This window comes from Ascidiella aspersa, chromosome 6, assembly GCF_963924565.1.
Source record: "Ascidiella aspersa chromosome 6, kaAscAspe10.2, whole genome shotgun sequence".
Taxonomy (NCBI): domain Eukaryota; kingdom Metazoa; phylum Chordata; class Ascidiacea; order Phlebobranchia; family Ascidiidae; genus Ascidiella; species Ascidiella aspersa.
In genome coordinates, this window is record NC_139452.1 from 16,058,569 (window position 1) to 16,068,064 (window position 9,496).

Below are 9,496 nucleotides of genomic sequence, written 5' to 3' on the forward strand. Positions count from 1 at the left end.
TCCAGTGATGTAATTTGGCGTAAATATCGCTAGCCTAGTGGATTTACAAAGAAAAATTTGTCTTTTTTGTGTATATTATCATCCTGTAGGATTTCCGCTGCAAAAATTTTTGGCGTAAATCTTTGGCGGCCACAAATTATGGAATGCAGTCATTGTTATGAATCAAGTTTAATTATAATATTTATTTTACCATATTTATTTTTTCCATGCAATTTCAAGTTGACAATTCGTTTCTTACTGTAAAAAATAAAAGTGATAGAATTGTGAACCAACGCCCTGGAGTCTCCCAAACGCTAACCCAAACCCTAACCCTAACCCAAATAATTACGTCACGAATTGGGGTATTGGTACCTAAAGCGTTTATGATAATTATTAAATCAACGCACATTATTTGGGTTAGGTCAACTATTATTAAACTTGATCTTCCTATGCAGATTTGTTAAGTCAAATTAGTGCATTGTCCAAGACCCCAAAGTCTAAAATTCAGACTTTTTAATTCTTTGGATGCACTTATTGTCGTACACCCTTTTTCTTAGAATTGCACTACTCTCTGACGGATCGGGTGAATCTAAATTACAAACATTAGGCAATTTTAACTGTAAAAAACGAGTCATGCGTGGCGAACATGCCGGGTTAACTACATAGACATCTTAAGGTGGCAACGCCTGTTCTGTAGCGAAGGTGGTACTGGCAGTCTATTTTTTAACAATTTTGGCAGCCAACGGTCTTAGATATATCCCAAGAAGACTAAAACGTTGTTCCGTTTTAGTTCTATTACATCTGTTATGGATTCAAATATCGTACTGCAAAGAATAAAAAAAAAAATACTGCAAGTAGTATTGCATACCCAAACGCCTACCAGAAATGGCTACGCTGTACGCTGCTGAATATTGGACTAAAATTGAACTTGAGTATCCCTGTAGCGCATTTTGTCCAAGGCAAAAAAAGGATATAAATTTGGAAAATTTAATAAATATAAAATTTAAAAATTAAAAAAAAAGTTCGGCCGGTCGGTCGGTCGGTCGTTCGGTCGACCACCACACAATCTCACATGTTCGCCGCTCGGTCGCTGACACGAGATTTTAAGGAGAAAGACAGCTCATACTGTTCCCTCTTAAGCGGGACGCTATTGGTGTGGGTAAAATAAAAATTAAAATCGTGTGTTCCCAGACAGAAAAAATGTCTTTAAAGGCTGGTTCACACTAGACGCGTTAACGTCTAGCGTTACGTTAACGCTAGATGCGTCTAGTGTGAACCAGCCTTCAGAGTTCGCAAAATTTCGCATTTAATGCGGCGTTTTAAAGGTAACCAATTGCAGCTCCAAACGAGATTTTATTGACGTTGGACGCAATATGGTAGCCTACATGGATTACGTATCTGCTTGAAGGTTTTACGTTTGTAAGTGGTTCCCTATCAATATATGTCACTGGTTTTCGTTACGTAAAAGATGTTTGACGTACTTAGCCGTTGGGTATTCAGTCATTTTATTTCAAATAAGCACAAACTATTTGCAAATTGTTTTAACAAAATGTAAAATTTTAGTTTGCGGAGACGAACAATTAAATGTTTCACAGTCACGCAGATAAATGCGATAATTTATAAGATGCCATCCGATTAAATGCTGCTTCCACACAGGCAAATAATGTGACTAAATTTTGGGGGAAGCATTTACTTTCAGGCACAATAAGCGAAAAATATTCAAGGGACGACCAAAATATATGCTGTGTAACAATTAACGATTAGAGAAATTAAAATGTTTTATTTAGGGAAAATTAAAATGTTTACCACTTTACACACTATTTAGCATCAAGCCAGGATATTACGCTATCCCTACATTACTTTTTAGTAACTACCTTTTAAAATCGTCAGCAATAACACGCGGCTTGAGCAAATGACGCAGAGTATACAACATATTATGTTATAGTTATTAGAAGTCCAGCTTGCTGGAATCTTTTATTTTGTTTAACATATACTTGAGAATGATTTGGTCCGGGGAATACGAATTTGTTATAGACATAGCGCCTTTGCCAACATGTACGGCCTAACATTGTTTCTGCTTTCACGAGGGCCGCATCAATTGTAGAAAGTGTTTACCTAACCCATTTTAACACAATACGGAATATTACTTTCGGTTACCATTTAAATTACTTAGACAAACCACCCTTTAAAAAAGGCCCTAACAAAAATACCCCCTGACAAAATATAAAACTAACGCAACCCCGCTAAGATAATTATTTGCATTAAATACTTTTGTATTAGGTGTAGCCTACATTAAGTTTATATGCAGTTTTCAATATGCGTCCCGGATGTACTTTTTTAAAAAATGAGAAGCCTAGTTTAACCGCAAAAAGTTAAAAGTTTATAGTTACATTACATATATAATTGAAGCTCGGAGATCTACGCCAATTGATTAAGGTTCTTTAAACAGTTACCCGCTGTGGCCGATTTGCTGACGAATCCCAAAATCCATTGTTCTATGTGGGGCTTCATTCACTAATAAAGTTGATTATTATTATAGAACTTATATTAGTATAATTAACACAGACTGTTATGCCCGTTTGTAAATATGTCAATTGATCATCCTTTTGATGATGTCCTGTTCTTTAACAATGTAGAGCCTATGCCTGTAATTCGTTCCACTCTCAAAAAGTACCTTTTGGAAAGGGGTTCATAAACCAGCGGATTTGAACGGTTGGCAAGGATTTATTAAAAAAACTGTTTTAATTGATTTAATACCATGTTTTGGCAATACGAATATTTAAATTTATTTTTACCTCTTTTAGATTTAGTTTTTAGTGTGCCAATTACTTAAACAAGTGCTTCTCAAAAATTTTCTTCGCGATGCCCTTGTAAAAGTTTGTTGATTTTACGACGCACCCAGCGATGTGAATTTTCACTACCGTATTTGTATTAACTTATTGGTGTGTAAAAAATGCGCAATATAACTTTTATACAAAAATCGTAGTACTACGTCATATTAGTGATTATTAGTTCTAGAGTTATTTGTTTTCTTTATGTGTTTAAATTATTGTTTGGGGTTAAACTTAAATTTAGAATTTACAATAAATATTTTCCCGTGGAATATGCCAAGAAACGTAAAGTTGACACTTGAAAAGGAGTTTCGCGAATTTAACAAGGATTGCATGCCCAAGTAGGCTACTCTTTCACTCAAGTCGGCAACAAAGCGGTATGTTTGCTGTACAATGAAAGTGTTTCTGTGTTTAAAGAGCCGCCACTATGCGACAAAACAAACATGCAGGCTTTGGCAGTACTTTATTACCAGCGGAACAGCAAACAAGAGCAACAGCTGCTTCCTATCTAACTGACACGTGCAGTCATTACTGAGGGTTTCTACATTCGCCATGCAGCCAGAGTTCAAAGAACTTGTTGACAACTTTGATGGACCGCAGATGTCTTTTTGCCTTCAGTAGCTATTTAAGTACATTACGTTAATAAATTTATTAAATACAGTTTTTGGTCTCTAATGCGTTAAAGGTTAAACTTAAAGTTTACATTAAATACGATTTATTCCTTGTATAGGTGGATCAATACACGATTAATGTATTGATCCTGGAATCCGGACCACCAATTACTTCATTTTCCCATATCGGGCCGCCGACTAGAGAAATTGTCCGCCCCTGATATAGATGCTTTGTTTCGCTATAAACGCAGTGATTCTATCTTGAAGCTAAAGTTATCAAAAGATGGGATGTACCAACAGGAAATTTTAACACTAAAGCAAATGTTGATCAAATAACCTAAGAATAAATACCTTTAAATGTTTCAATTTAGTCCATTTTGCTGGTTGGCGTATAGCAGGGCTTCGGAGTCCGTTAAAAATATCCCGAGTCCGACTCCGGCCAAAAAAATAAACCCAAGTCCGACTCCAGAGTCGAACTCAGGTCAAATGTGCGATTTCGTCGAGTCCCGAGTCCAGCTCTGACTCTACAGCCTGTATTCCGCCAATTTACCTAACTAAAATAACGCGGATATTTAGCAATCCACTTATGGGGGTATCGTATAATTCATTCACTCACAATACATAGTTGGAAAGCATTCAACCATTATGCTATTCCATCTTTACAATTTCCAGTTGGCGGCAATATCAGTTTTAAAATTTGATAGTGTGCATGCGCACGTCGGACTCGGGACTCGGGTAGTTTTATGTGGCCTTACTTGAGTCCCGAGTCCGACTCCGACTCCGCTGCCCTGGCGTATAGTAATGACGTCATATGGCAGGTGTAGCTAACTTATGTTTGATTGCAATCGACTGAAATATTTTTGAGACTATTTTTTTTAGATGAAGGCCAATAAATATTTTCAAAATGATAGAAAAATGTAAAAAATCGACTTTTTGTCCCCTAATTTCAATTGGCTTAGATATAAATACCTTATTGCGACTCCACATATTTTTTCTTTTGCATAATTTGTTGGCAATACTTGACATATATAGTAGGCCTATTTCTTATTTTACAAAGTATAGAAAAAAAAGTGTTTCTCAACTGATTTGTGTCATTTGGGGCCTATATATCAATCAAAAAATTATCATCTGGCTTGCGGCCCTGGTGGTAAACCGCTAGTTTGGGTTTTCAAAATTGCCGTCAACAGGGTCAATACATTTCAATACACCAGGCCATAACCAGTGTTGTAAAGAATTCATTTTGAAATGACTTAAGTCCCAGTCAACTCATTCGTAAAATAATTTAAGTCCAAGTCAAGTCTTTTTACATAAATAACAAGTCATTGGTTGCCCAAGTTAAGTCCCAGTCAAGTCATAGTTAGAGCAAGTCAAATTCAAATCCAGCCCTTGTCAAAAAAATAAAACTTTAAATTATGAAAACCGGCAAACTCGCCGATAATTATGAGCAACTCTAGTAAAAATAACATAAAAGCAACATATTACAAGCAAATTATTTGATGTGCAAAGATTTGGATAAATAACGCAATTTTATAAATAATTGCGTAATTAAAACAATTTATTTTAACCCAAGTCATTTGACCAAATGACTTAAGTCAAGTCAAGTCATTTGCCCAAAAGACTTAAGTCAAGTCAAGTCATTTAAAAACAGTGACTTAAGTCAAGTCATTGACTTAAGTCATTACAACACTGGCCATAGCCAATTGTTTCGGCGGCTTAAAATTGCGTCAAACATGCCGTTTTGCGAAATATGACGAACGACATAATAAAACACGCAATAATATCCATAACGAAATAAAACCAAACTAGCCGGGATAAAACCAAAACCTGTCAGATCAAGGGAGTTTAGGTTATATTACTAGGACTCTCGATCGACTAATTCTTCCCGAGTATTCGATTTATGACCATAGAAGGTAACATGACTTTTAAAAAAGTTTAACTATTATTGATGTTCATATATGTACACCTGGAATATTGCATAAGGCCAAAATACCTACCTTAATGAGATATACATTTTCCCCGTTAATTCGACTGATTAAAAAGTACCGGTACCCTGAAACACAAGTAACACGCCTACGGGAACGTCGCGGCACACCGGTTGCGGAGCACTGTTCTAAACTAGGCAAAATTACTGCTCACAAACAAAACCTAACACATTGTAAAAATAAATGATGTCACAAACATAACATTAGGGTGAGGTGTTTCCTGTTTATCTGTCGGACTCTTATGTGTTCATAATGACATGATTTGTGATATCGTTGTGTGCCAAGCTCTGTGGCTCACTGAAAACAGCCTCATGGCTACTACTGGGCCATGGCCCATAGGTTGAACTTCTGGACTAGGTGAAGTGTGGCGATGGACGTGTTGGCTACCCCTAGGCTTTGTTTGAAATATTTAGTATCGGTATCGGGATAAAATGGCAACCAGAGCCCCTATATACTCGTGCATTGTGTAGCTAAGTTTTTGCAAACAAGCCTCAGTTTACAGTTTTTGCTTGCGTCCATATTTTGAGGCATGCTTTTTTAAATTGTAAACACAAAGATAACAATAACAAATTATGGCGAAAAATCACAATGGGTAAAAAAGCAGTGTTATCCCTCGGATAACAAAAGCTTTTGGAAATTGTAAGGGATTGATTTATATGTTTTATACAATAGTAATTTTGATTTACCGCTTGATATCTTTCGACATGTTTTTCTGAAGTATACATTACAGGGTTAATTAGCTTCAGTTAAAAATCTGTCTCATGCCATATTTATGGAGATGCAAAACGATTCATAAATCATTCGTTCTATCATTATTATTGATATAGTTTCTGAGCAGACTTTCAATCAAGTTCCTTACTAGCCGCCCTGAACACAAAACAACTATTTATGTTACGTCAACTAATCGATTGTTACATTTTCGCCAACTTACATTGTTCTTTGCGATGTCAGCGAATTTAATTCGTACGATACGTGCCTTTGGGAGTCTTGGTCGATGCACGTCTGTTTTTTCTCAACGGTCACAACAAAAAAACTCCTTGCCGCGATAATAGGATTCATGACATTAAACGGTACGAATGTTGCGTCAATAAAAAAGATGTTTGCTGAAAATACGTGCATTAGGCTTTGAAAACATGTCCGGAGAACGCAGGCAATTGTTGTTTTTCAGGCGTTTTTAAGTCAGTTGAACCTAACATTAAACCATTCTTTTTTCGGTCTTCATATGCCGATAAATGTAATATTTTCTGTGTTGAAGACAAGTCAAGTGTGTTCTACTTAATATCATATAAAATAAATCATTTTGTTTTGTCAACAAAACAAAAAGGTGTCAACAAAAACAAAAACTTTTTAAAACAAAAAACATTAAAATGCGTTTTTCTCAAAACTATAAATTTGGACTTACGACAGTTTTTTTGTTAGCGACGAGACGATTTTGAACAGCCACTCACCCCTAAAAATTAGACATTTTAAGCTTCATAGAACAGAAGACGAGGATGCGAGCATTTTGTACATAATGTGCGTAAATATGTGCAAAAGACGTGCGCACATTCTAGGTCGTTTCAAGTTAATGAGTGCCAGAAGTGCAAATAAGGCCTGCCGGTAATGCAAGGGACCAATGATCAAATATTTGTCGTTTGTGTATTCTTAATGCCAACTCTCTTGTTAGACAGTTTGACGTGAAAGACTTCTTGTGTGAACAGCAACCAGCTTAGTAACTAAAAAATGAGAGCTTTACCAGTTTTATAAATTTTGGCTACAATATTATAGTCTGCGTTTAGGGATATGGAGAATGAATTTTTTATTTTTCCTGTAAAAAGTTAAAAATATAAAAGCCAGGCGACACATTGTAAATAGATAAATATAGCATAGCACGAGTCTTGCGCTAGCGTGAGTTGTATGAAACATCTACGAGTGGAATACTGAATATCCTATAGTTATATTTTAGCTACGAAGAGATAAGTGAACTGCAAGGCTGTGGAGTCGAAACCGAAGTGACTCGATAGGTTTGGTAAATTACGTTTAGGTCGAACTCGGGTCTTAGAAGTCGTGCATAGTCAAACTAGAGTTATTGTAAACCGACGCCGCAGCCCAGGTAAAGGCAAACGTTATATTTAGCAGCACTTTAAGTGTTATGTCGAAGAAATTTGTGACGTTTTCCCGTAATACCATGTGGTACACAATGGAATAATTTATAGAATAACCGACGCTACAAAACTATAGCCAAACTGTAATACAGTAAACATACTAAGTTAATATCAATGGTAATTTGTTGTGCAGAATTCTTGACAACACGTTTCCTAATATGACTTCACAGACATTTGAGAGTGTGGAAACTGGTGTTGCTGCGACACGTTCAAAGAAAGAGGTATTGGTTGTAAAGAAACCGTTTTTTTATCTAATGGACATTAAAAACCTTTTAAATTAGACGACTAGCGCAATTTTTATTTAATAAAAAAGTTATTTTTTATTGTAATTAAGTTTTTGGTTTTATATAAATTACAAGTATTTAATACAGATTACATAAAATGTAACCACCAGTTCAACTAGTTTTAAGTTATTCTTAGATGAATCCTTTACTACTTGATGACCTAGTTCAATTATTATACTTAAGAGCACACTTGCATTACTGTTAGTGTTTTTCAAATAAATTTCGGCAATATTATTTTTCATAATTTTTTACGTAATATGTTATTCTATTTTGATGTTTGCGATGTTAATCATATCTCAAAATTGAGCAAGCCTATACCTATTTTATTCGTACAATTAACAAAAGAAACAAGAAACACTTGAATATTTGTTTGGTGTGGAATTTTGCCATGACAATACCTTTAGCTGCGACTTAAGCAACTGATATTCTTGTTAATACAAACAATTGCACAGCTGCTGTATCCCTTTGTGGATGTATGTTTTATGGACTTCAGGCTCTGTAACTCCACGTAGTGAATTAAATCGAAAAATAGTACACAATACAATGATTTTCATTTTTGACGAGCGGTTTATTATTTTTTATCGCAACGATTTAAAAAAAATGTGGAGGTTTAGTGACCCAACCCATTTTGGGTGAACTGTTTAAAGCGAACATAAACATCTTGCCCGCGCAAATCCAATGTTTTTAATCTGAGCAGGATGCGCTTGCCATACTTTCCACAGTGGGTATTTTGTAATAATTTATTTTTTTAAAGCAGAAACGGGTAAGGCCCACGGATCTTAAAAAAGCTTTATAAAATATCTCATATATTTAATAATCCAATGTATTTGATTAGTTTTAGCACGCCTTACAAAAATCCAGAAAAAAACAAAATTCATTTTTTGACCTCAACCAAGGTAAAAATAGCCAAATTTATACATTTGAGCGACAAAAAGTCAATCTGGCAAGGCTTTGTGACAAATAATTCCTTTCTTTGTGAAAGACAACTTTCTTCATTGTTAAATTTTGCACAGTCATTCTCATTGTTTGGCGAGCTTTAAAATAATGCTTAGTCATGATGACAACGCTTAGTCATGTTGTACCAACCACAACTTGCCCTCTTTGTTTACTTCGCCCACCACAAAGCTGATCTTTGCGAATTGAAAACGTAAATATTCATGTTATGGGACGTTTTTTTTTAAATCGAAAGCTATGGAAAAAATATATCTGAAAATTTAACTAATTCACTGTATAACATAGTTGCACAGATACAGAGCTGGTATAATATTTTTTTAAATGCTCTGTTAGGATTCTAGACCAACGCAATGTTGCTTTAAATATTGAAGGAAGAGGCAATTTGCCCTCCTCGCCCCTTTACTAAACTTCGAATTTTGCACTACTGTAACCGGATTTGGGCTTTACAATATGATTTATTGCGAAAGCCGTTTACAGCAGTGCAAATTTCGAAGTTTAGTAGCATCAGGTTACCGAACTTCAGTTTTCAATGTTACTACTCACAAACCGCATTCGTCTATTCTTTACTATTTTATACAGATTTTGTGGTCAAGGCTTATTGCATTTCATTTTTCAAATAATCTAAGGTAATTAACCAATATTTTTTTATACAGTCTTACCTTATTGCTGACTATAAAACACCCTCTATATATATATATATATATATATGTG